General features: G+C 47.1%; 1 protein-coding gene across 16 annotated transcripts in view; it reads left to right on the top strand.

The window, feature by feature from the left end:
- GULP1 (GULP PTB domain containing engulfment adaptor 1) overlaps window positions 1-27,172 on the top strand; it is a 1,414,565-nt gene that overhangs the window by 202,200 nt on the left and 1,185,193 nt on the right. The gene's annotated exons all lie outside the window — the stretch shown is intronic.

The raw sequence follows: 27,172 nt of genomic DNA, 5'->3' as shown, positions 1-27,172 counted from the left end.
TGCTCGGGTTGAGCAAATTTGAATGCTCGAGTACTCGGTCCGAGTAACGAGCCCAATGTAAGTCAATGGGAAACTCGAGTATTTTTCCAACGGCTCCCCCGGCGGTCTGCAGAGGGCCTAAAAATTGCCCAAATCGACAGGAACAGTGCTCAGATGACATGGGAACAGCATGGGGAAGACCCCTGGAAGCATTTCTGACTCCCAGGTCACTGCTGTCAACAAAGTTGTCAGCGGTATTATGCCACTTTTACGGACTCGCAATTAAACATGCAAAAACAAAAACAAAATGGATTTTCCTGGGAAATATGTTAAAGAACATCCTTTCAAGTGTAATGACTTGTATATAAGGCAAAATAAATAACCAAAACCAAAAATGCTCCTCCACACCTTGGGTTTTGATCACACATAGTGTTTTTGATGTGTTTTTGCACTTTTTGCATTGCTTTCAACCAAGACAAATGCATTCACTGGGAAATGTCATTTTAACATTTTACAACCTTATCTGTTCATGTGGTGTGTGACACATCATCAGACACATTATGTTTAATTTATGATGGAGGGACTCTGAAAGTCACAAACCTATTTTTATAGGGCTATCAAGCGGCCCTTACTATTCTTAAAGGGCCAGCAGTCGGCGCTCACTATTGTTGGAGAGACACCAGCCGGCTATGCTTTGTTATTCCCATTATTAACGAGTGGGTCTCTTATACTGTTATTGTGTATGCAGTGACTGCAAGGGCTGCCAATAATTTGGAGGCACTCCAATGCCCCTTGCAAGAGACGTAGAGGTCAGAGAGCCTCCTAAAAACAATTTTCCCATTATTAGGAAGTGGGTCTCCCATAGTGTTTACCTATGCAGTGAAGCAACTGCTGCCAAAAATTTGCAGGAACTCCAATGCCCCTTGCAAGAGACGTAGATATGTTGATATGGTACATATCGTGGTGATATGGTGGGGGAGGATGAGGATGCAGAGAAGGAGGAGGACAGGAGCAAATCGACAAAATCAGGAAGCGTATACCCATGTTTGGGTGTGAAGACAAGGTGCATGGGAATAGAGTTAGACCTCCCCAAAAAAAACCACTGTATTTGAGTTTATGTTACGCTCCTATCATTCGGTGGTGTTGAGAAGTCTGGCCCAATCCAGCCCTTGTTCATTTTTATAAGAGTCGGCCTGTCAGCATTTTCAGTTGACAGGCGAATGCGCCTATCGGTTATAATTCCACCGGCGGCACAAAAAATCCGCTCTTACAAAACGCTAGCGGCAGGGCAGGCCAGGACTTCCAAGGCATAGAGAGCCAGTTCATGCCAACGTGTCCAGCTTGGATACCCAATAATTATAAGGCACAGAGGAATCACTTAGGACGTTGGTACGGTCGGCAAGGTACTCCCTCACCATCTTCGTAAACTTTGCACTCCTTATGAGAGTACCCCCCGCCTCAGGGCCTGTGCAATGGGAGGGTCTGAGAAAACTGTCCCATAACTTTGACATTCTCCTCCTGCCTCTGCTGGATTGCATTTGTGGCTCTCTTGCCTGTAATCCTTGGTTGTCGAACGAACTGTGACCTCTGCCGCCTGCTTTTTCAGATGGGAATTTTTTCACTAATTCCGCCACAAGGGCCTTCGCATACTGCCCCATTTTATTAGGCCTGTCCTGCAAGGGAATAAGAGACATAAAGTTCTCCCTGTAGCATGGCATTTGAAGTGTCACCAACCAGTAATGACTGTCACCCAAAATTTGGACAACGCGAGGTTCATGGGAAAGGCAGTGTAACATAAACTCAGCCATGTGTGCCAGACTGCAAAGAGGCAAGACTTCCGTGTCCTCACCAAGAGGATGACTGACCATGCTCTCCTCATCCTCTTCCTCCACCTCCCTGTCCTCAGACCATCCAAGCTGAATAGACGGTATGGCAGTTGTGCAGGTAGTGCCATTTATAGCGCAGGAAACTAGCTCCTGTTCTTCCTCCTTTTCCTCATTGTCACCCAATCCACGTTGGGATGAGATGAGGCTGGGCAGTGTATAATCACTCTGTATGGTTCCTTGCTCCATCTCATCGTGCTCCGCCTGCAATGCATCCTCTTTAATTGAGAGCAGAGAGCATTTAAGAAGCGGGATGGTGACGCTAATTATGGCGTCATCGCCGCTCACCATCTTGGTTGAGTCCTCAAAGTTTTGGAGGATAGTACATATGTCTGACATCCATGTCCACTCCTGAGGTTTTATGTGTGGAGTCTGACTTGAATACCGACGGCCTTGTTGATGCATGTAGTCAACAACTGCCCTCTTCTGCTCACAAATCCTTCCCAACATCTGCAATGTAGAGTCCCAACACGTGGGGGCATCACACACCAGTCGTTGAGCTGGAAGCTGTAGATGCCGCTGAAGCACGGCAAGAGTGGTGGAAGCTGTAACTGTCTTTCTAAAATGGGCACACAGGCGGCGTACTTTGACAAGCAAATCCGACAGATCCGGATAGGTTTTGAGAAACTGCTGAACCACGAGGTTAAGCATATGGCCAGGCATGGTACGCGTGTGAGCTCGCCTCACCTCAGAGCCGCCACCAGGTTCCGGCCATTGTCACACACGACCATGCCTAGTCTGTATGTTCAGCGGTGTCAGCCACAGATCTGCCTGCTCTTTCAGAGCTGTCCACAACTCTTCAGCATTGTGTGGTTTGTCACCTAAGCATATTAGCTTAAGCACAGCCTGCTGCTGCTTGGCCGAGGCTGTGCTGCAGTGCTTCCAGCTTGCGACTGATGTGGTCATTTCGGAGATGGATGCTGAAGAGGAGGAGGAGGAGGTGCAGGAGCTGTAGAATGTGTGGGAAACCCTGATTGACCCAGGGCCCGCAATCCTCAGCGTCGGGAGGACGTGTTCCATCCCAAGGTCCGACTGGGTCCCGGCTATCATTATGTTACCCAGTGTGCTGTCAGCGAGATGTACCGTCCCTGCCCACAAGCACTTGTCCACGTGTCCGTGGTTAAGTGGACTTTCCCAGTAACTGTGTTGTTGAGGGCACGGCTAATGTTGTGGGACACGTGGTCGCGTAATGCAGGGACGGCACACCGGGAGAAATAGTGGTGGCTGGGCACCAAGTACCGAGGGACGGCTGCCGCTATGAGGTTGCGGAAAGCTTCCGTCTCCACGAGCCTAAAAGCCAACATTTCAAGCTCAAGCATTCGCGAAATGTGTGAATTTAGTAGTGTGGCCTCTGGGGCGTTAACTCCATATTTGCGCTTGCGGTCCAAGGACTGGGGTAGGGACAACTGAACGCTGCTCTGGGACAAGGACGTGGACGTGCTTGCTGATGGTGCTAGTTGAGAGTGTTCAACGACAGGTGCAGGACAGGAGGCATTTTGGCATGCGCCATGGACAGGGGATTGGCGTGCACGCACAACAGCGGAACAAGCAGTGGTGTCACCGGCAGACACTGTTGCTGGACCCTGGGATTCGGCCCACTTAGTCGGGTGGTTTGCTGCCATGTGCCTGATCATGCTGGTGATGGTCAGGCTGCTAGTTTTCCTACCCCTGCTGATGCTGGCCTGGCAGTTGGTTCAAATGGCCTTTTTGGGGTTATCGGCAGAGTCTTTAAAAAACAACCAGACTCAGGAAGACCTAACAGTTGTACTGGCAACTTCTATCATGTTGATGTTACGGGGAACGGTTGCCCGCTTCTTGTTCTTGCCTGTTGTGGTTCTACGCCTCCCCCCCTGTGTGCTGCTGTCCTCGCTCTACATGTCACTTTGCCAGGTTGCGTCAGTGACTTCATCGTCCACCACCTCATCTTCCACTTCCGCACCCTGGTCCTCCTCCTGACTTTCTGGCAATTGTGTCTCATCATCATCTACCTCTTGTGACAGTTTTCCACCGTCGCCTTCATGTGACCATGGCTGCTCAAATATTTGGGTACCGCTACATGCGAACTCCTCTTGCCCCGCTTCAAGTGGACCAAGCGAGAGGCCCGAATCCATAAATGGAAGAGTGAACAGCTCTTCGGAGTGTCCAAGTGTGTGATCAATTGTCTCCGGGCACTCGGCATGGTGGGAGGAAGGAGGATCAGGGTGAGGAATATGCGGTCCAGACTCACAGCTACTGAGACTTGACCGTGTGGAGTTTGTTGTGGCACAAATTCAGCTTGCCCACGACCTCGGCCTCGTCGTCTGCATGCACCATCATCATCATCAGGTCCACTTCTCCGTTCCTTGCCACGTGCCTTGCCCATTTTAAATGGAGGACAATATTTTCCATGTTCACTGCAAATGGCTGGATTTGAACTACAGTGATATGTGATACGTGTGACGGAAAAACACAGTTTTAAATAGCTGGCCTGTAGGTTACTATTTTTCACAGCGACTTGGTGTCAATAACTTCACTGACACACTGCAACAAAATGTAAAAGGTGGCCAGAAATACCTGAATTTGGAGCACACTTATATGTGATGTTTGACTGAAATTCAGTTTTAAATAGCTGGCCAGTAGGTTACTATTTTTCACAGCGACCTGGTGTCAATAACTTCACTGACACACTGCAACAAAATTTAAATGGAGGCCAATATTTTCCACATTCACTACAAATTTCTGGATTTTTATCGATGTAATATGGAAAGAATCTGGCTGTATTCTGCTGTGGGAACAAGCAAATGGAGTTGAAAAATGGTGTTCTTTGGATTGCTTTTTAACCAAATAATCAGGATTAAGATCCAAACAATAATTATCCCTGGCCCCTGATACCTGGGGCTATTTGTAGAAATATCTGTAACAGAAGCAGCAGGCAGAGCTATAATGGAGCCTCTTGTGATGTATTTATACACTGCAGTTTGCCACATACACTGCCTGCCTGCCTAGCTCTGATATATACAGTCATATGAAAAAGTTTGGGCACCCCTATTAATCTTAAGCTTAATGTTTTATAAAAATTGGTGTTTTTGCAACAGCTATTTCAGTTTGATATATGTAATAACTTTTGGACACAGTAATGTTTCTGCCTTGAAATGAGGTTTATTGTACTAACAGAAAATGTGCAATCTGCATTCAAACAAAATTTGACATGTGCATAAGTATGGGCACCCTTATCATTTTCTTGTTTTAAATACTCCTACCTACTTTTTACTGACTTACTAAAGCACTTTTTTTGGTTTTGTAACCTCATTGAGCTTTGAACTTCATAGCCAGGTGTATGCAATCATGAGAAAAGCTACTTAAAGTGGCCACTTGCAAGTTGTTCTCCTGTTTGAATCTCCTCTGAACAGTGGCATTATGGGCTCCTCAAAACAACTGTCAAATGATCTGAAAACAACGATTATTCAACATAGTTGTTCAGGGGAAGGATACAAGAAGCTGTCTCAGAGAGTTAACCTGTCAGTTTCCACTGTGAGGAACATAGTAAGGAAATGGAAGAACACAGGGACAGTTCTTGTTAAGGCCAGAAGTGGCAGGCCAAGAAAAACATCAGAAAGGCAGAGAAGAAGAATGGTGAGATCAGTCAAGGACAATCCTTAGACCACCTCCAGAGAGCTGCAGCATCAACTTGCTGCAGATGGTGCATCAGTCAACTATACAACGCAGTTTGCACAAGGAGAAGCTGTGTGGGAGAGTGATGCGAAAGAAGTCGTTTCTTCAAGCAGAGTCGGCTGAGGTATGCAAAAGCACATTTGGAGAAGCCAATTTCTTTTTGGAAGAAGGTCCTGTGGACTGATGAAACCAAGATTGAGTTGTTTGATCATACAAAAAGGCGTTATGCATGGCGGCAAAAAAACACAGCATTCCAAGAAAAACACTTGCTACCCACAGTAAAATTTGGTGGAGGTTCCATCATGCTTTGGGGCTGTGTGGCCAATGCCGGCACCGGGAATCTTGTTAAAGTTGAGGGACGCATGGATTCCACTCAGTATCAGCAGATTCTTGACAATAATGTTCAAGAATCAGTGATAAAGTTGAAGTTACGCAGGAGATGGATCTTTCAGCAAGACAATGATCCAAAACACCGCTCCAAAACTATTCAGGCATTCATGCAGAGGAACAATTACAATGTTCTGGAATGGCCATCCCAGTCCCCAGACCTGAATATCATTGAACATCTGTGGGATCATTTGAAGAGGGCTGTCCATGCTCGGCAACCATCAAACTTAACTGAACTGGAATTGTTTTGTAAAGAGGAATGGTCAAAAATACCTTCATCCAGGATCCAGGAACTCATTAAAAGCTACAGGAAGCGACTAGAGGCTGTTATTTTTGCAAAAGGAGGATCTACTAAATATTAATGTCACTTTTCTGGTGGGGTGCCCATACTTATGCACCTGTCAAATTTTGTTTGAATGCAGATTGCACATTTTCTGTTAGTACAATAAACCTCATTTCAAGGCAGAAACATTACTGTGTCCAACAGTTATTACATATATCAAACTGAAATTGCTGTTGCAAATACACCAATTTTTATAAAACATTAAGCTTAAGATTAATAGGGGTGCCCAAACTTTTTCATATGACTGTATATGTTGTGGAATAACTAGACAAACAGGACGTTCAATGGATCCTCTTGCTATATGCACTGCAGTCTGCCACATACACTGCCTGCATGCCTAATTCCTGCAATCACCACTGATTATATGCAGCTGGATTAGTCCTCAGAAGGACTGTTCGTTCAGTTGGATATATAGATATATGTTGTTGAATACCTATACTAACTCTAAACAAACAAATCTCTCCCTGACGCAGCAGCAGCTCTCCCTACTCTGCCTGATTCCGGGGTAGACTGTGACGATCATGGATTCACCCGGTCTTTTATACACATGATGATGCTGTGCAGCCAGCCAATCACTGTAATGCCACAACCAACATGGCTACGGCATTACAGTGTCTGACAGGCAATCCCTGCATGTTCATTGGCTCTCTAAAGAGCGCCAAACATGCAGGGAGGGGACCCGAGCTCCCGCCCGAGCAACCAGGAAATACTCGCAGAGCGCCGAGCATCTCTAGCAGTGAGATGCTCGGGCGAGTACCGAGCAGTGGCGAGCACGTTCGCTCATCACTACTTGTCAGGAATAAGAATAAAAAAGGCTATTAATAAGGTGCTGTTACCGCAGTGTATTTCAGATCAATCAGTTTCAGGCACACTGAGTGACTATATAGCCACAGCGCTTACAATATCACTTGAATCTTTGGATTAGTATTCACAGACTGCGACTATCACTCCTATTTTCAATCTGCTTGAGCACCAGAAGTAGTACACCACCATCAGATTAGGCTTTGTTCTATACACTGTGCAAGCTTAAAATGTTGTTGCCTGGCTCGCCCCCATCTTATATACTGGATGTGATAGCTCCCTTAATTGGCTGTGCTAGACCACTTGATGTGATAACTGCCGAACATTATGGGGAAGCCCGTGCTGCCATGCCAGACTCAATTAGCCTACTCTCTGAGTCTTCAGCTGTGTGTGAATAGCACCAGACATTTTTGGGGGGGACCAATCCTTGAAAATCAAATTGCCGAGTGTTGGAATTCACGGGCACCTGCGAATTTCAGGAAATTCAACTGAAAGTTGATCCTCCGTGGATTGATCTACTCATCTCTATTGAAATACAGTACCTTGAAATAGTATTCATACCCCGTGAACTTTTCTATATTTTTTCATGTTATAACCACAGACTTAAATGTATTTCATTGGGATTTTCTGTGATATACTTTTTTTTATAACCTAACCCTGTTTTACTTTTCTTCACAACATTATCCCTGACCTGTCTGGTGTGTTCCTTGTTTTTCATAATGCTGTTTGATAATTAATGTTTTCAAACAAACCTCTGAATCCTTCACAGAACAGCTGTAGGTATACCGAGAAGAAATTAAACACAGATGGACTCAAGTCTACTAATTATGTGACTTCTGGAGGCAATTGGTCATTTAAGTGTGTCAGACTACAGGGGGCTGAATACAGATTGGGCAGGTGCTGTAGAAGAACCTTTAATTGCCAATTACTGCTGCAACCCGCTAATTTCCTAGAAATCAAAACAATTATTGACCAATGAAAATTCTATGAGATATACAGTTGAAACCAGAAGTTTACATACACTATACAAAAAGACACATATGCATACTTTTCTCAATATCTATCATGAAATAAGAATAAACCTTTCCCGTTTTAGGTCAATTAGGGTTACCATAATTTTTAATATTTTCCAAATACCAGAATAATGAGAGAGGGAGAATGTTTTAAGGCATTTTTATTACTTACTGCAAAGTCTAAAGTTTACATACACTAAGATTACTATGCCATTAAACAATTCTGTACTGCCTATATGATGATGTCATGTGTTTGGAAGCTTCTGATAGGCTTTTTGGCAACATCTGAGTTAATTAGAGACACCTGTGGATGTATTTTAATGCACACCTGATGCACACTGCTTCTTTGTGTAGAAAGGTCAAGGCTCAGAACTACACGGGAGAACCTGGTCAATGACCTGAAGAGAGCTGGGACCACAGTCTCAAACATTACCATTAGTAACACACTGCGCCATCATGTATTAAAATCCTGCAGGGCACGCAAGGTCCCCATGCTCACTCCAGCACATGTCCAGGCCCATTTGAAATTCGCAAATGACTATCTGGATGATCCAGAGAAGGCATAGGTGAAGGTCATGTGGTCAGATGAAACCAAAATAGTACTTTATGGCATCAACTCCACTCGCCATGTTTGGAGCAAGAAAGATGAGTACAACCCCAACAACATCGTCCCAACCGTGAAGCATGGTGGGGGAAACATCCTACTCTGGAGGTGCTTTTTTGCAGAGGGGACAGGACAACTGCACCGTATTGAAGGGAGGATGGATGCAGACATGTATCGCAAGATTTTGGCCAACAACCTCCTTCCCTCAGTAAGAGCATTGAAGATGAGTCGTGGCTGAATCTTCCAGCATAACAATGACCCGAAACACACAGCCAGGGCAACTAAGGATAGTCAGACACATAGATAACTTGTATAAAATATATGTTTGGCTATATTGTAAATAGGATACATAATGGTTGATTTGTGAGAATTTTACTTTTTTTTCTTTACAACAATTTTAGGTCTGAAATGCTGTAGCCAGAAGTCTACAGTAAAGACTACATGCAAAGTGTTTTAGTTTGTAGTGTAAGGGTATGTGCACACGATGCAAAAATGCTCAGGATTTTTTCCTGAGCGTTTTTGCATCTCCCTGGCAGGAAAAAACGCATGCGGATTGTACATGCGTTTTCCTGCCAGAGACATGCGGAAATGAAGCGGTCTTCACTTTCATTTCCGCATGCGGGTTGACAAGCGCTTCCCAAGCGATTTTAGCATCACTTGGAAAGTGCTTGTCAACTTCACACTATATAAATCCATGCAACCGGCATTGATTTATATAGTGTGTGAATGTCAAAAAATAAAAAAATAAATATATACTACCCTCCGATGGCCCCCGGTGTCCTGCTTCCCTCCCGGCTGCCGGCAGTGTAAGACTGAAGGACCTGCCGACGTCAGCGGCACGTGACCCATCACATGACTCTGACGTCAGCATAGGTCCTGCATTCAACCGCGAAGTGCCCGGGAAGCCAGGAGGACGCAGCGCGGGACGCCGGAAGGTAAGTATATATATATATTTTTTATTTTATTCTTTTTTTTTTTATGGTACCTGGGTCTGGATGAGAGTCCTCTCATCCACACCCGGGTACCATCCGCACATTAGAACGCATGGAATGCGCATCTACATATACAGTACAGTGATGCATAATCCATGCTGTCTAATGCAAGTCAATGGCGGCGAAAAAGCAGCGTTTCCACAAAATTAATGGACGTGCTGCGGATTTTTGATCGCAGCGTTTACGCTGCGGAAAAATCCGCATCATGGGCACAGCACATGCGGATTTCCATTGGGGAACATTGCTGCCCTTCTACCATGCGTTTTTAATGCGTTTCCGCAGCTGCAGAAACGCCGCGGAAACGCATTAAAAACGCATCGTGTGCACACAGCCTAACACTAAAATAGCTATAGAAATTTGGTATCACAGTAATAAACTTCAAATCATGTTATTTGTTCTGCAGGGAAAAAATAAAATATAAAAACACAATAGCTAAATAGTTCTTTTATTTGTAATTCTACTCTAAATACTCAAAGCTACTTGATACATTTTACAGTATAATGCCCTAAAATCATGTCAGTTAAAAGTATATATTGGCCTCAAAAATTCCAAATAAAGCTGTGATAAAGGAGTTGCAGCACTAATTTATCTCTGCATCTTCTAAATATTCATTCCCATTTGAAGTGAAAGAACACAAGTTTTCCAGGACTTTACAACTGATGACCTATCAGTAATACGTCATCAATATGAGAATAAAAGGGGTCCGACACCCGGCAGCCCTACTGATCAGCGGGCATATATATGCAATGTCCAGAGTGAAAGGCAGTAGCCTGTACATTGTTTAGAGTCCTTTGACGTGTACTGCACATTATCACCCTTTCACTTGAATGGGAGATAAGAATACTCAACAGTGGTCAATAAGCAATGTGTGGGGCTGCTGTGTTCTATCCCGAACATTGCTGGGACAGTTTTCACCTAATCTGTTGGGGTGCTAAGTGTCGGACCCCCACAAATCTCTTATTGATGACCTATTCTACACATTTGTCATTAGTTTTACATCTTGGACAACCCCTTTAAGTAGCCCTGTGGTCAATTATTTTCATAATTGTGTGGTTCCAAAGGTCTGACCCCTGCATTTCTTTAAGTGATTACACAGCCAAATTATATGCAATTTCTTAATGGGATTAGAACAACCCTTTAATGCTGTAGTTATGTGTCACTTGAAAGTAGGATATATATTGTGATGGTGGCTACTAACAATTTGGGATCCACATTATATTTTTTGTCAGTTTTTTAGTTGCCACTTGTAGCTATGGATGCTTTGCTTATGAAAGAGACTGTTGTTTTTCGGCAATTCTTGTGTAGTGTTCTGATGTTTAAGTAATCAAATCAGGATATGAGTGCATTGATTAGCATTTGGCTTTTACATTTGGAAGTAACACAGATGAGAGTTTTATGCAAGAGGAATTGGTTAAATCTTAACACTTACAAGTGATCTTGTGAAGAGGATATCAGTGGAACATTACCATACAAAGAATGATATTTTTGTTGGGGTAAGATTGATGTGAGAACTATGAGGCTGGGATCATAGAATCATAGAATGGTAGAGTTGGAAGGGACCTCCTGGGTCATCTGGTCCAACCCCCTGCTCAAAGCTGGATTCACTAAATCATCTCAGACAGATGTCTGTCCAGCCTCTGTTTGAAGACGTCCATTGAAGGGGAACTCACCACCTCTCGTGGCAGCCTGTTCCACTCATTGATCACCCTAACTTTCAAAAAGTTTTTTCTAATATCTAATCTGTGTCTCCTCCCATTCAATTTCATCCCATTGCTTCTAGTCTTTCCTTGTGCAAATGAGAATAAAGATGATCCTTCTACAATGTGACAGCCCTTGAGATATTTGTAGACAGCTATTAAGTCTCCTCTCAGTCTTCTTTTTTGCAAGCTAAACATTCCCAAATCCTGTAACCGTTCCTCATAAGGCATGGTTTGCAGACCGATCACCATTCTGGTCGCTCTTCTCTGAACTTGCTCCAGTTTATCAATGTCTTTTTTAAAATGTGGTGCCCAAAACTGGACACAGTATTCCAGATGAGGTCTGACCAAAGAGGAGTAAAGACCGATAATGACTTCACGTGATCTAGACTGTATGCTTCTGTTAATACATCCAAGAATTGTATTTGCCTTTTTTGCTGCTGCATCACACTGTTGACTCATGTTCAGTCTATGATCTATTAGTATACCCAAGTCTTTTTCACATGTACTGTTGCTTAGCTCTATTCCTCCCATTCTGTATATGCTTTTTTCATTTTTATTGCCCAGATGTAGTACTTTGCATTTTTCCCTGCTAAAAAACATTCTGTTAGTTGCTGCCCTCTGCTCCAGTTTATTTAGGTCTTTTTGAATCCTCTCTCTCTCTTCTCTAGTGTTAGCTATCCCTCCTAGCTTTGTGTCATCAGCAAATTTAATCAGTTTACCCTCAATTCCTTCATCTAAATCATTGATAAAGATGTTGAACAATACAGGTCCCAGGACAGAGCCCTGTGGTACCCCACTTGAGACATTCATCCAACTGGATGTGAAGCCATTTATGACCACTCTTTGAGTCCAATCACTAAGCCAGTTATGAATCCACCTAACAGTTGCCTTGTCCATTCCATACTTGGTCATTTTTTCAATAAGGATGGTGTGAGATACTTTGTCAAATGCTTTGCTAAAGTCAAGATGTACTATATCTACAGCATTTTCCTGATCCACCCAGGCAGTGATGTTTCAGCTCCAGTTAAAACACATTACTGCAACTAAAATCATTTCTTATGGTGATAGCCGTTCATAGAGAGCAAAAAGATTTGCGGTACTCCGTTCCAATCACTGGTTCGGTCCTTATTTGTAGCCATATTTCTTGTCTGTGGCCAGCTTCCTAAGCCCGGCAATTACCCGGGCTCCTTTGTTGCTTTCAGTGCGTAGGAACAATAATAACAATTAACTTGTTTTTGCCTGAAGCCAAATTTAAAAACCATGCAGTCTTCTGCACCTGCAAGATTTTGGCCTCATCACACCTTGGCGCCAGTCCGGATCCAACATGTGATCCAAGTCTAACAACAACCTGTCCTATTCATATTAAAAGAAGCTCAAAAGTCTTGTAACAGAATGATAAAGGGCAAGAAAAATTTTGAAAGTGAGAAGGCATGAAAAACTTGATCCAATAGATAGAAAATCCTGTGCTATTACACAGGCACATTCTATAAGCAGAGTGTCCAACTCAACCAACCAGGAGTACTGACCCAAGACCTGTGGTGAGGATAAAATTGCACTCTCCATTTTGTGAATGTAGTTTTTTAACTGCAGTTTCACTTTTACAGATACTTGTAGATTTTTTTTTAAAATGTATTTTTACCACCTACATTTTTTTTTGCTGTTTATTGGAATTGAAATGAGTACAGACCTAAATAATTATAGGATAGCAGTGACAGCGACTTTCTTTCTATGCTCAATTAAAACACAGAAAAACTTTTTTGGATACCAAGTGACACAGCATGCTAATTAAAAACATGAAACTGCATCATTAAGTAATTTGCACAATGGAAATTTCTGAAAGATTACTAATATGACTGTTCTTCCAAAGGAATACAGCAGAACAATTAGCATTTAATTGATTCATTAACCATAATTTAAGAAGTAATTCAATCCTGGACCATAGTGACCATGCATAAAGATGTTATAAAGACTTCCATTTATCTGTCATATAGAGGGGTATGTTGACATAAAGGGAACCTATCAGGCGTTTCATGATCCCATACCACAGATGGCATGATTGCTGAAAGCTATATTATTCTCTCAAATGCTCCCGTGTTTCAGAAAAAATATACTTTGAGGATCCAGATGAGGGCCATAGCCATAATAAAGACAAATCTCGTGTTATCCCGTTCTGCTCTTCCCAGCGCCATTCCAGGTGATTGACCAGTCTTTCACTTGAATATACAACTGTAACGGGTCTGGGAGGTGGAACCTCTGAGCAACGATACAAAGGGGCAGTCCTTGTAAGGAAGCGGGTGGCTCCCAGGGTAGGCGGGCAGGTAGTCACGGCAAGTGACAGGGACAGTCTCTGGGTAGAAGGGCAGGAGGTCACGGCAAGTGACGTTGACAGTCTCTGGGTAGAAGGGCAGGAGGTCACGGCAAGTGACGGGAACAGTCTCTTGACAGGCGTGTGGTCACGGCAAGTGACGGCTAAGCCTCCAGATAGGCTAGCAGGCGGGTAGCAGGTGGACGCTCCCAGGTGAGCGGGCAAGAGTCTCTGGACAGGCAGGTGGTCACAGCAGGTGACGGCAGAGCCTCCAGGTAGGCTAGCAGGCAGGTAGCAGGCGGACGCTCCCAGGTGAGCGGGTAAGAGTCTCTGGACAGGCAGGTGGTCACAGCACGTGACGGCAGAGCCTCCAGGTAGGCTAGCAGGCAGGTAGCAGGCGGACGCTCCCAGGTGAGCGGGTAAGAGTCTCTGGACAGGCAGGTGGTCACAGCACGTGACGGCAGAGCCTCCAGGTAGGCTAGCAGGCAGGTAGCAGATGAGCGCTCCCAGGTGAGCAGGCAATCAGATCCATAGACAGACTGGCAGGGCTGGTAGGCAGACTGTCGGACCGCAGGAATGCAAGTAGATAGACAAGTATCAGGCAGGTATCAAGCAGGAATCTGGCAGGTAACTGGCAGGTATCTGGTAACGGGACCTGAGGGCTGAAGCAGAGTGATAGGCTATGCAACAACATTGCTCGGGCACCTCCATTTTGGAGGAGGTGCCTTATATATGGTGAGGTCCTCCGGCCATTGGCCAGGGACTCCTTAGGATGGCGCGCGCGGCCCCTTTAAGAGAGGGGGAGCGCGCGCGCGCGCCCTAAGCGCAGTGGCCAGGAAGCAGCGCGCGCTGCCAGCAGAGCGGGAGGAGGACGCCGGGCACAGAGCGGAGAGGTGAGGGGAACAGCGTCCCTGCCTAGCAGGAGGCAGGGACGCCGACGCTACAGTACCCCCCCTTTAGGCCCCCCTTTTTTAGGCCAGACAGAAATTTATCAAGGATGAGAGGGGCATGGATGTTCTCCCGGGGCTCCCACGTTCTCTCCTCAGGACCAAACCCCTTCCAATCCACTAGAAAAAAGGTCTTTCCTCTTACCCTTTTGGTGGCCAGAATGTTCTCTACCTCAAACTCGTTTTCAGCGGAAACCGGAGCAGGAGGCGTACCTGTAGACTTGGAAAAAGAGTTAAGTACCACGGGTTTGAGGAGAGATACATGGAAGGAGTTAGGGATCCGCAAGTTGGCCGGGAGTTTCAATTTATAGGCCACTGGGTTGATTTGTTTGATAACTTCCAGTGGGCCAATGAACCGAGGCCCTAACTTGTAGGAAGGAATCTTGAGCCGGACATACTTGGACGAGAGCCAGACTTTATCTCCAGGACGGAATTGTGGAGGATCCAGGCGTTTTTTGTCAGCGTGTCTTTTCATCCGCTCGGACGACTGAAGGAGTGCGGATCGGGTACTCTCCCAAATGGAGGAGAATTCGCTAACGAGAGATTCCGCAGCCGGATTGTCCACCGAGGTGGAGACGGGAAATGGGATCTGAGGATGCTGACCGAAGACTACAAAAAACAGGGATTTGGAGGAAGATTCGCTCTCGTGATTATTGTAAGAGAACTCGGCCCATGGTAGGAGATCCACCTAGTCCGAATGGTGGGCATTAACGAAGTGCCGGAGGTAACTGGTCAGGATCTGATTGATCCGCTCCACTTGACCATTGGACTGTGGGTGGTAAGCGGAGGAGAAGTCCAGGGTGACGTCCAGCAGCTTACATGTGGCTCTCCAGAAGCGTGAGGTGAACTGAACCCCACGATCAGACACGATGTGGAGGGGCAGGCCATGGAGACGGAAGATGTGGCGGATAAAGTCTTTAGCCAGCTCGGGTGCAGACGGGAGGCCCGGCAGGGGAATGAAGTGAGCCATCTTGGAAAAGCGGTCAGCGACCACCCAAATGACCGTACAACCGGCAGAGACAGGGAGATCCGTTATAAAGTCCATAGCTATATGCTGCCACGGGGCAGCAGGTACTGGAAGAGGAAGGAGGCGACCGGCTGGCAGATGTCTCGGAACCTTGTTGCGGGCGCAGGACACACAGGCTGAAACAAAGTCTATTACGTCCTTGTGCAGGGTAGGCCACCAGTAATGCCGGGTAATAAGCTGGAGGGTCTTTTTCTGACCGGCGTGGCCAGCTAGCTTAGACTAGTGACCCCAGTGTAGGATATTCTTCCGATCAGGTACTGTTACGAACATCTTACCGGGAGGGAGACGATTTAGATTCACGGGGGCCACCTGCATTACTCTGGCGGGATCAATGATGTGCTTAGGCTCCTCCTCTAGATCAGACACCAGGAAGGATCGGGACAAGGCATCAGCTTTGATGTTTTTGTCTGCCGGGCGAAAATGAAGAACGAAATCAAAGCGGGCAAAAAACAAGGACCACCGGGCTTGGCACGGGTTAAGTCTCTGGGCGCTCTGGAGGTAAGCCAAGTTCTTGTGGTCCATGTAAATAATTACCGGGTGAAGAGCCCCCTCGAGCAGGTAACGCCACTCCTCCAGTGCCAGCTTAATGGCCAATAACTCTCGGTTTCCTATAGAATAATTGCGCTCAGAAGGGGAGAAGAGTTTGGAGAAGATGCCGCAAGTTACCATTCTTCCGGAAGACGACTTTTGGGTAAGTACCGCTCCGGCTCCAGAGGAGGAGGCGTCCACTTCCAGGAAGAATTGTTTGTTGCCGTCCGGACGATGCAGCACCGGGGCGGAAGAGAAAGCCTGTTTTAAGGAAAGAAAGGCTTCCTCTGCTTTCTTGGAGCCTAAGGTATGTTTGCCGGATTTATTTTTTGGTGAACACCGAGAATTTTTTTCATTTAAAAATGCTTGCTTATTGTATTTTCGTTTGAGACCCAAGTCCTCTGGGGATGAATCCCAGCGCATAGGGTTCATAATGTCACTTTTGCGCAAAGAGCCTCAGGAGTGGGCCTTTTCTTTGCAACCTAGTGATACATGCTTCAGATCAGTGGATAGTTTTTTTTTCTGCTTTGGGACTATTATATGATGATCCTGACCGTGTCGCATCAGCTGAGACTGAGTTGAGACGTTTAAAACAGGGATCAGGTAATGTGGAAAAATATTTACTCATTTCCGTCGTTGGTCTACTCAAACAGGGTGGAACAATTCTGCTCTGAAAAGTCTATTTCTTGCTGGGCTCAGTGAAAGGGTTAAAGACCTGCTAATTGCTTATCCTACACCTGAAGATTTGCAACAGGCTATGCAATTAGCTTTACGGGTGGATAGAAGACTGCGTGCAAGGGTTAATGAGAGCAAATCCTCTGCTATGTCAGTTTCTGGTTATGAGAATGTGTGTACTAACAGTGGTGAACCGATGGAGATTGGATCGGTGGCACCTCGCTCTCAAGAAAAAGACCGTCGATTTTTTGAAGGCTTGTGTTTCTATTGCGGAAAATCTGGTCATTTGATTAAAGGCTGTGAGCTTCGTATGAAGAAAGAAAAAAAAAAATGGTCAGTCATGCCCGTATTGCCTGTTTAAATTCCAAGGGTGTATTTTTATATTTTTAGCTGCTTCCACGATTGCTCAGGAAAAATTAATGGAATTTCGGGTGTTTGTCGATTGTGGGTCTACTCTGAATGTAATTGATGGGGGATTCGTGGAAAGACTCAATTTAAAACCTGAACCTTTATCATCCCCCATTGCTGTGGTTTCTGTGGATGGTTCCCCTTTGAAGAATATTACTCTCAAGGTCTGTGAATTTCCTCTCACTATTAATGGTGTTCACCATGAGAAATTGGATTTGGTAGTGTTGAATAACTTGCCTTCTCCAATAATATTGGGATTGCCCTGGTTAAAATTTCACAATCCTGTACTGGATTGGTCTACCAGTGAAATTAAATCCTGGAGCCATAAATGTTATGACAAGTGTTGTAACGGGCGTATTGCAGCTTTGGATAGGGGAGAATTGCCTGTTCCTATTCAGGATTTTTGGAGAGTTTTTTCTGAGAAGGAATCGCAGGTTTTGCCTCCCCATAGAGACTATGATTGTTCTATTGAATTTGTCCCTGGAGCAACTCTTCCTAAAAGTCGTTTATTTAACCTTACTATTCCTGAGAGGAAGGCTTTGGAGGAATACATACAGACAAGTTTGGCCGCCGGTCACATTAGGCCCTCTAAGTCTCCTGTGGCGGTTGGATTTTTTTTTGTAAAAAAAAAGGACGGCGGTTTACGTCCTTGTCTGGATTTTCGTGAGATTAACAAAATTACTGTACGCAATCCTTACCCACTGCCATTGATTCCTGATCTGTTTAACCAGTTAATGGGGGCCAAGTGGTTCTCTAAAATTGACCTTAAGGGGGCATACAATCTGTTGCGCATGAAGGAGGGTGACGAATGGAAGACTGCTTTTAACACTCCTGTGGGTCATTTTGAGAATCTGGTTATGCCTTTTGGTCTTACTAATGCTCCTGCATTTTTTCAGAATCTGATTAATGACATCCTTAGACCTTTGATCGGTAAAAATGTGGTTGTGTATTTGGATGACATTTTGATTTATTCGCCGGATCTGGAGTCTCATTGGCGGAGCGTGCGTGAGGTATTACAGTTATTAATGGACAATTCGCTTTTTGCTAAGCTGGAGAAATGTGAGTTCGCTGTACAGAGAATTAGTTTTTTGGGCTACATTATCTCCAGCAAAGGTTTTGAGATGGATCCGGTTAAGGTTCAGGCTGTGCAGGAATGGCCTAGGCCTATTGGTTTGAAATCGATACAGAGGTTTTTGGGTTTCGCCAATTACTATAGAAAATTCATAAAAAAATTTTCTAGTATTGTCAAACCTCTGACTGATCTCACCAGGAAAGGTGCTGATGCGGTTCAGTGGTCTTCTGAGGCCATTGAAGCTTTTGTGTATCTCAAGGAGAGGTTCACCTCTGCTCCCATCCTTATGCAGCCTGATGTTACTAGGCCGTTTTTGGTTGAGGTTGATGCTTCCTCTGTGGGGGTTGGCGCAGTATTGTCTCAGGATAACGGGGATGGATTACATCCCTGTGCCTTTTTTTCAAAAAAATTTTCGGAGACTGAACTGAATTACGATATTGGTAATCGGGAATTATTGGCTATTAAACTCGCATTTGAACACTGGCGCCACTTCTTGGAAGGTGCGGAATTTCCCGTTCAGGTTCTTACGGATCATAAAAATCTGATATATCTTGATGCTGCCAAGCGCCTGAATGCCCGTCAGGCTAGGTGGGCACTGTTTTTCTCGCGGTTTAATTTCTCCGTTACTTACATCCCTGGTACTAAGAATGTTAAGGCGGATGCCTTGTCTCGCAGTTTTTCTCCCATAGTCGGTGCTGAGAAAGAGGAGAACATTTTACAAGAAGGTGTTGTGATAGCTGCTTTGGACTCCGTTTTGGAAAATGAGATTCTTAAAGCACAGGAGAATGCCCCTTCTAACACTCCTCATGGGAGGTTGTTTGTGCCTGGGACCTTTAGGAGAGATTTGTTTGTTGAGTGTCACGAATCTCGGTTGGCAGGTCATCCCGGAATCTCTGAGACCAAGAGACTGGTGGGTCGCAGTTTTTGGTGGCCTGGATGGCAGAAGGAAGTCATTAAGTGGGTGCGTCAATGTACTATATGTGTTAGATCTAAGTCCTCACATACTCCTGCTGCGGGGTTGCTTTGTCCTTTGGAGGTTCCCAGTGCTCCTTGGACACATTTGGCTATGGACTTTATAACTGACCTTCCCCCCTCTGAGGGTTTTACTGTCATCTGGGTGGTCGTGGACCGTTTTAGCAAGATGTGTCACTTGGTTCCTTTCGTCAAACTGCCCTGCGCTAAAACTCTCGCTAAGGCCTTTGTCAATGAAATTGTCAGACTTCATGGCGTTCTTACTGACATTGTTCCTGATAGGGGTCCTCAGTTCGTGGCTCGTTTTTGGCGTGCCTTTTGTGATAGGTTGGGAGTTCATTTGTCGTTCTCGTCCGGATATCATCCTGAATCTAATGGCCAGACAGAAAGGAAAAACCAGGATGTTGAGCAGTTCTTGCGTTGTTTTGTGGCAGACAATCAAGAGGGGTGGTCTGAGTTTCTGCCACTTGCTGAATTTGCTCTGAACAATCATACATCTTCTTCTGCTGGTTGTTCGCCTTTTTTTTGTTGTTCTGGGAGACATCCGTCGTTTGGGTCGTTCTCCAAGTTGGGATCTGCCGTGCCTGAGGAGGAGAATTTTTCCGGTGATTTGGAGAGAGTTTGGACGGATGTGCGTGGTAATCTTCAGGAGGCCAACAGGAAATCTAAAGACTACTTTGATAGGAAACGACAGGAGGTTTTGTTCGCTGTTGGTGACATGGTTTGGTTGTCCTCTAGGAATCTGCGGTTGAGGATTCCTTCAAAGAAATTGGGTCCCAAGTTTGTAGGGCCCTTTAAGGTGCTTCAGGTTGTCAACCAATCTGCTGTTAGGTTGGAGGTTCCTACCTCCTGGAGAATTAATCCGGTATTTCATGTCTCTCTGTTGAAAAAAGCTGTTGTATCGAATTGTGACGCCTCTGCCTCTGTTCCTCCGGTGGTGGAGGACGGGGAATATGAAATTTCTCGCATCCTTAACTCTAGACGGTATAGAGGTAGTTTGCAGTATCTTGTGGCCTGGAAAGGTTTCGGTCCCGAGGATAACTCTTGGGTGAGGTCGGATGATGTTTCCGCGTCCAGACTTATCAGAGCGTTTCACAGGAGATTTCCTGATAAGCCTGGTCCTAGGGGATCCGGAGGATCCTCTTAGGAGGGGGGGTACTGTTAGAACCTTGCTCTTAGGTTTTTTTTCCTTTGCTGGTCACATGACCTTGTTGGCCTATTTAATCCTGCTCCGCCCTTCTGGCTTTGCTGGACTTCATTGTATATCTACTTTCTAGCTAGCCTGTGCTCTGTGTCTTGCTCTGTTAGTTTGCTTGGTCTACTGACCTCTATGTTCTATATATTTTGTTTGTTCGTCTGTCTGCTACTATTTCTGTTAGGAGGTGTCCCATATTCCTCCCAGTCCTTAGTACTTGTAGGGATTCCTTCCCCACATCTATAGGTCTCCGTACAGACTAGCTTAGGACTTTAGCAGGTCTGATCGCAGGATCAGGTCCCCTGTTACATCGTAGGGATTAAGCTGAGTTCTATCGTAGGGACAGATCTCCTCTCTTTCCTTAGCTCTGGTAGCAGAACATAACAGGTTCTGCCTGAGCCTGAGCAGGACCTGACGAACATCCCTCCGGTGAGTGAGAAGATCCGGAGAGAAGACCAAGATGTCGTCCAGGTACACCACTACGCAGGAGTAGAGAACGTCCCGGAAGATGTCATTGACCAACTCTTGAAAGACGGCGGGAGCGTTACAGAGACCGAAGGGCATTACCAGATATTCATAGTGGCCGTCCCGGGTGTTGAATGCCGTCTTCCATTCATCCCCCTGACGGATACGGACCAGGTTATACGCCCCACGGAGGTCCAGCTTGGTGAAGATTCTAGCCCCCCTCAGACGGTCAAATAATTCCGGAATGAGCGGAAGGGGGTATTTATTCTTCACCGTGATCTGGTTAAGGCCTCTATAGTCTATACAGGGACGGAGCGAGTCGTCCTTCTTTTTTACGAAGAAGAAGCCTGCTCCCGCCGGGGAGGTCGATTTCCGGATAAATCCCCGGGCCAGATTCTCCTCAATATATTCAGACATGGACCGGGTCTCAGCAGCGGACAAAGGGTAAATACGCCCACGGGGAGGAGTAGCGCCGGGCATCAGGTCGATTGGGCAGTCGTATGGTCTATGAGGGGGTAATGTCTCTGCCTCCTTTTTATTAAAGACGTCCGCATAAGACCAATAGGGAACCGGAAGACCAGGTAGATTGGCTGGGGTAGGAGAAGAACGGACAGGATGGACGGGAACTAAACAAGTCTTATGGCAGTCCTGTCCCCAGCGAAGGACTTCTCCGGTCTGCCAATCAAGCACGGGTGCATGTCTCTGAAGCCAAGGTAGGCCTAGCAAGAGGGCGTGAGAGAGTCCAGGCAGAACATGAAAGAAGATGCTCTCAGAGTGCAGCATTCCCACCTGCAGGGTTATGGATTCGGTGATGAGTTGGATGGGATGTGGTAAGAGGCCCCCATCCACGGCAGCGACAGATAAGGGTACAGCCAGAGGTTTGGTGGGAATGCGGTATTTCTCTACCAGGGACTGAGAAATGAGATTTCCGGCAGCTCCAGAGTCAAGTTGGGCTAGTTCAAAATAACAGTTCTCCCCGCAGATGATAGAGAGCGACAGCAACAGAGATGGAGAGGGTTTACTCTTGTCTAGGACGACCTCTCTGAGCGATCCTAGACACAGGCGTTTCCCGACCTCTCCGGGCAGGAACGGATCCGGTGCTCCTTACTGCCACAGTAGAAGCAGCTCCCCTCGGCTCGGCGTAACTCTTGACGGGTCTTGACCATCTTGGTCTGGTCGACCTGCATAGGCTCGGGTGAGTGCGCCTGGGGAGTAGCGGGAGAAGTTACGGATTTCTGAAATGTAGGGGCTAGACGTGGAAACCTCCTCTCACGGGTGACCTCTTTGGCGCGTTCCTGGAACCGGATGTCAATCCGGGTGGCAAGAGTTATTAAGTCGTCGAGAGTGGTAGGAATGTCCCGACCGGCGAGTTCATCTTTAATACGGCCGGACAGACCCTCCCAAAAGACAGACACCAGGGCGTCATTATCCCAGGCCAGCTCCGAAGCAAGGGTACGGAACCGTATGGCATATTGGCCCACGGTGAGATTTCCTTGATGGAGGCGTAGCAGAGATGATGCGGATGAGGTCTTCCGTCCTGGTTCGTCGAAGACTTTCCGGAAAGCCGTGAGAAAGGCTGGCAGGTTGGACATCAGGGGGTCTCCTCTCTCCCATAGAGGATTTAGCCAAGCCAGTGCCTCCCCCGTGAGATGGGACATGATGAAGGCTACTTTGGCCCGGTCGGAGATAAACTGGTGGGACAGGAGTTCAAAGTGCAGGGTGCACTGGTTTATGAAGCCCCGAGCTTGAGCGGGGTCGCCTCCGAAGCGAGGAGGTGCAGAAAGCCGGGGTCCGGGGCAGGATGCCATGGTATTGGTGGGCAGCGGCGCTGACGGGCTGCGAGTCATGACACTAGCGGTGGTTGCTGGTGGAGCAGTCAGAGTGTCCAGGCGAGAGTTGACATTCCGCAGATGACTCAGGATGGACTCCTGTTGGGACCTCTGACGGGACAGTTCATGACATAGGTCCGAGAGCGAGGGAGCTTGGGTGCCACCGGGTTCCATGGCCCGAGCAAACTGTAACGGGTCTGGGAGGTGGAACCTCTGAGCAACGATACAAAGGGGCAGTCCTTGTAAGGAAGCGGGTGGCTCCCAGGGTAGGCGGGCAGGTAGTCACGGCAAGTGACGGGGACAGTCTCTGGGTAGAAGGGCAGGAGGTCACGGCAAGTGACGGGGACAGTCTCTGGGTAGAAGGGCAGGAGGTCACGGCAAGTTACGGGAACAGTCTCTTGACAGGCGTGTGGTCACGGCAAGTGACGGCTAAGCCTCCAGATAGGCTAGCAGGCGGGTAGCAGGTGGACGCTCCCAGGTGAGCGGGCAAGAGTCTCTGGACAGGCAGGTGGTCACAGCAAGTGATGGCTAAGCCTCCAGGTAGGCTAGCAGGCAGGTAGCAGGTGGACGCTCCCAGGTGAGCGGGCAAGAGTCTCTGGACAGGCAGGTGGTCACAGCAGGTGACGGCAGAGCCTCCAGGTAGGCTAGCAGGCAGGTAGCAGGCGGACGCTCCCAGGTGAGCGGGTAAGAGTCTCTGGACAGGCAGGTGGTCACAGCACATGATGGCAGAGCCTCCAGGTAGGCTAGCAGGCAGGTAGCAGATGAGCGCTCCCAGGTGAGCGGGTAAGAGTCTCTGGACAGGCAGGTGGTCACAGCACGTGACGGCAGAGCCTCCAGGTAGGCTAGCAGGCAGGTAGCAGATGAGCGCTCCCAGGTGAGCGGGCAATCAGATCCATAGACAGACTGGCAGGGCTGGTAGGCAGACTGTCGGTCCGCAGGAATGCAAGTAGATAGACAAGTATCAGGCAGGTATCAAGCAGGAATCTGGCAGGTAACTGGCAGGTATCTGGTAACGGGACCTGAGGGCTGAAGCAGAGTGATAGGCTATGCAACAACATTGCTCGGGCACCTCCATTTTGGAGGAGGTGCCTTATATATGGTGAGGTCCTCCGGCCATTGGCCGGGGACTCCTTAGGACGGCGCGCGCGGCCCCCTTAAGAGAGGGGGAGCGCGCGCGCGCACCCTAAGCACAGTGGCCGGGAAGCAGCGCGCGCTGCCAGCAGAGCGGGAGGAGGACGCCGGGCACGGAGCGGAGAGGTGAGGGGAACAGCGTCCCTGCCTAGCAGGAGGCAGGGACGCCGACGCTACAACAACCTTGAAAGTATATTATTTTCTGAAACACCAGAATATTTTAGAGAATAATATAGCTGGTTGCAATCATGCATCCAGGCTGTATTTGTGCTGCCTGCGGCACTTGTCAAGCAATGTTACACCGGCTACCCACCACTTTCATTTATGACCTTATTTACTTAGCCTTTGACTATCCAGCATCTGGTTCAGCCTTAATCAGTTGATCAAGAAGAGCTCAGACCACTCCCCTCTGGTTCACAGCTGTATGCATTCTGTTACAAATATATTGTGGGCCAGGAGTCTGTTAGACTTTAGTCTGTGTCCATCACCTTAAGTGTCCCATTGCTTAAGTGTGAGAAATTTGAATTAATCCTGAATTGAACCTGAAGTGAACTGAAGGTAACTGGATACTAAGTCACAGTAAACAATGTTTGTCTTCGTTTTCACTCTCACCACTTAATACTACACTTTTTACAACCACCCCTAATCCCTACACCTAGTAATGAACTCTTCATCTCTCCCTCCATTCTCCCCACCCATCTCACCTCCTCCTCAGATCTATTCCTCAACATGCAATCCTTTGTCTCCAAACACAGACGACCACCTCATGCCCTCTCCTGCTCCCACCTACTAACGCTTTCTCTGCTCCTCCTCACTGCCGGTGACATCTCTCCACATTCCGGCCCTCCTCACCACATCCCTACCCACGATCTGTCCCAAACTCTCGTAACCCTTCTAACCTTATACCCATCCGCCCAGCCCCCGCTTCCCCAGTCCCTCTAACAGGAGCTCTATGGAACGCTCGCTCCGTCTGCAACAAACTTTCCTACATTCACGACCTCTTCATCACTAACAAGCTTTCCTTCCTCGGCATCACTGAAACCTGGCTCACCCCCTCCGACACAGCCTCTCCTGCTGCACTTTCATATGGCGGATTCCACCTCTCCCATACCCCCGCCCCTCCGGCAAGCACGGTGGAGGAATAGGTTTCCTCCTCTCAGATAACTGCTCCTTCACCCATATCCCACTGCCGCCCTCAATTACTCTCCCCTCTTTTGAAGTGCACTGCGTGCGCATCTACTCCCCCTCCAACCTCCAACTGGCTGCCATTTACCGCCCCCCAGGATCAGCCAACACTTTCTTTGACCACTTCACCACTTGGCTACTTCATTTCCTCTTCATTGACATCCCCACTATCCTCTTGGCCGACTTTAACATCCCCATTGACACATCCCTCTCAGCTGCCTCTAAGTTTCTATCCCTCACTTCCTCCTTCGGTCTTACTTAGTGGTCTTCCACACCCACCCACAAAGATGGCCACACACTGGACCTCATCTTCACCCGCCTCTGTTCCCTATCTGTAGAGTTCAGATATACGTCACTCCGGGTTGATTTTTGTGAAGGGAAGGGGTACCACTCCTTACTTAATACGAATATATAATCCGGCACTCGAAGTAGTATGAAATATAATTTTAATCAAATATTTAGAGTTCTTTCAGAAATTCATAAGAAATGCAATCCACAACATGTTCCCTATCTAACATCTCTAACTCACCTCTCCCTCTCTCTGACCACAACCTACTTACATTTTCTACTCTCTCCTCTCCAGTGCAAAAATCCCCACTCCACAAACTTGCATACCCTCGCAGAAATCTCAAACACCTTGACCTACACTCACTCTCTGAATCCCTTCTCCCTCTTACAGACATTAGTTCCTTACATGATGCAGATGTTGCTGCCACTTTATACAACACCACAACAGCTACAGCTCTCGATTTGGTCGCCCCCCTCACACATGCCAAAGCTTGCACAATCAACAGACAACCCTGGCACACCAGTTTAACTAAAGAACTGCGATGTGCCTCCAGGGTTGCTGAGCATGGAAAAGGTCCCACTCCAATGAGCACTTCATTGCATTAAAACTACTGGAACAACACGTCCATTCTGAGCTGTCCTACCACCTCTCCTCCTGCTCCCTCTTCGACCGCCTACAATCCGGTTTCCGACAGCATCATTCTACTGAAACTGCACTGACTAAAGTCACCAACGACCTACTAACCACCAAATCTAAGCGACACTACTCTCTCCTCCTCCTCCTAGACCTGTCATCTGCCTTCGACACAGTGGACCATTCCCTCTTACTACAAACTCTCTCATCTCTCGGCATCACAGACTTGGCCCTATCCTGGATCTCCTCATACCTAACAGACAGGACATTCAGTGTCTCCCACTCACACACCACCTCCTCATCTCGCCCCCTATCTGTCGGTTTCCCCCAAGGTTCAGTTCTAGGGCCCCTGCTCTTCTCCATCTACACCTTAGGCCTGGGACAGCTCATAGAGTTCCACGGCTTTCATTATCACCTCTATGCTGATGACACACAGATCTACCTCTCTGGACCTGATATCACTTCCTTACTAACCAAAATCCCACAGTGTCTGTCTGCTATTTCATCCTTCTTCTCTGCTCGATTTCTAAAACTTAACATGGACAAAACAGAATTCATCATCTTTCCGCCATCTCATTCCCCCCCCCAACTGACCTATCTATTAACGTCAATGGCTGTCCACTCTCCCCAGTCCCTCAAGCTCGCTGCCTTGGGGTAACCCTGGACACTGAACTCTCCTTCAAACCACATATCCAAGCCCTTTCCACTTCCTGCCGACTTCAACTCAAAAATATCTCCCGGATCCGCACATTCCTCAACCATGAATCTGCAAAAACACTAGTGCACGCCCTCATCATCTCCCACCTTGACCACTGCAAACTCCTGCTCTGTGGCCTCCCTTCCAACACTCTCGCACCCCTCCAATCCATCCTAAACTCTGCTGCCCGACTAATCCACCTGTTCCCCCTCTATTCCCCCGCCTCTCCTCTCTGTCAATCTCTTCACTGGCTCCCCATTGCTCAGAGACTCTAGTTCAAAACCCAAACCATGGCATACAAAGCCATTCACAACCTGTCTCCTCCATATATCTCTGACCTAGTCTCCCGTTAGATACCCGCACGCAACCTCCGATCCTCACAAGATCTCCTTCTCTACTCCCCTCTTATCTCCTCCTCTCACAATCGCATACAAGATTTCTCCCGTGCTTCCCCCCCTACA

Source organism: Phyllobates terribilis, unplaced genomic scaffold (genome assembly GCF_046119375.1).
Source record: "Phyllobates terribilis strain yellow unplaced genomic scaffold, ASM4611937v1 Scaffold_9__5_contigs__length_417890890, whole genome shotgun sequence".
Classification (NCBI taxonomy): domain Eukaryota; kingdom Metazoa; phylum Chordata; class Amphibia; order Anura; family Dendrobatidae; genus Phyllobates; species Phyllobates terribilis.
This window is presented reverse-complemented; position numbering and strand designations above follow the sequence as displayed.